The following is a 1,389-nucleotide window of genomic DNA, read 5'->3' as shown; positions in this document are numbered from 1 at the left end:
GTTAAAGTACTTGTCTGTTAAAGAAGAAGTTCAGAAACAGAGAGTGTCATTCGAGCACATAAGGACGGACATGATGGTAGCGGATCCGCTAACTAAAGGTTTACCACCCAAGGCGTTCAATGGCCATGTAGAACGTATGGGTATTATAGATAAGGCTTTGCTATTTTAGTTATGGGATGCTCATTATGTATTTGACACTGAGAATTCACATAAAGTTATGTTTCTGATTTATTTATTATGTTATCATTAAAGTATGTGTATACACTTATGGTTTGTAGATAACATATGGTTGGTTTGAGAAATAAAAGTTCTTCTCATATAAGGATTGATATAAAATTGGAATTGATTTGTGATACATGGAAGGGACTATGTCGTTTAATGGCATACAACCGCCATGATTCGATCAATTCAAATTTTTAGTAAAGATCAAGTGAATTTGATATAAAAGTGCACATTAAAGTTATTGAACCCTTAAGTCGACACAAAGGTCAAGTGGGAGAATGTAAGAATATTTTATATTCTATATGACCTATGTATCTATTAGTTTAATATAAAGTTCAAGTTCATATTAAAGTTTTTAGATTCTAATATAAAAGGCGATACCGTGATGGATCGGTTTCGATTAATGAATTAGAATCCGAGTGTATTGATAACCCTCCTACTTTACCTTATATTTATAAATGTCCTTAATCTCATAATTATATACGTACATATATTTTATATATATTAAAGAATGGTATATAACATATATGAGTATACATTGTGGTACGTTTATTATATCAAAGAGTTATGTTGGAATTGTGGAGAGTTGTGTTGCTTAACACACACAACCCTTTGACTAATATAAAAGACCTCGCGCATCGTCTTTTGCACACGAAAGAAAACGAGAGTCTTTCAAAACACATAGTATTAATAATGATTATCAACAAGAGAGATTAAGGAAGGTTTGAGATTTCTTGTCCATCAAGGAAATCATCAAAAGGAGAAGGTTAAAGAGGAGAACATCAATTGATGGGATTACATTCAAGCATGGATCAAGGTTAGTGCTTCTACTTTCTTTAGAAACATGTTAGGATTGAATTAATGCAAATCTAAATTAGGTCTTGGTGAAGAAATAAATAAACAATACCTCACTAGGTCTTTCATACAATAAATAATAAAAAGTAGAGAAAATGACTAGAACGTATAACAAAAGTTGGTTTATTACTAGAGTGTTAAACATTTTTTTAAAATGACTAGAATGTTTGGACACCCATAGTAAATGATTCTAAGGGCCTTTGGTTAGTTTTTTTTAATTGAAATTACTTTTAAATATATAATCCACATCAGTAATTAAAATTAAACATCACCACCACAATAGAAACCAAACCGTCTCTTCTCCAACATAAC

This window comes from Brassica oleracea, chromosome C1, assembly GCF_000695525.1.
Source record: "Brassica oleracea var. oleracea cultivar TO1000 chromosome C1, BOL, whole genome shotgun sequence".
Taxonomy (NCBI): Eukaryota; Viridiplantae; Streptophyta; class Magnoliopsida; order Brassicales; family Brassicaceae; genus Brassica; species Brassica oleracea.
The sequence above is the reverse complement of the archived record's forward strand: the minus strand, read 5'-3'. Positions refer to the sequence as shown.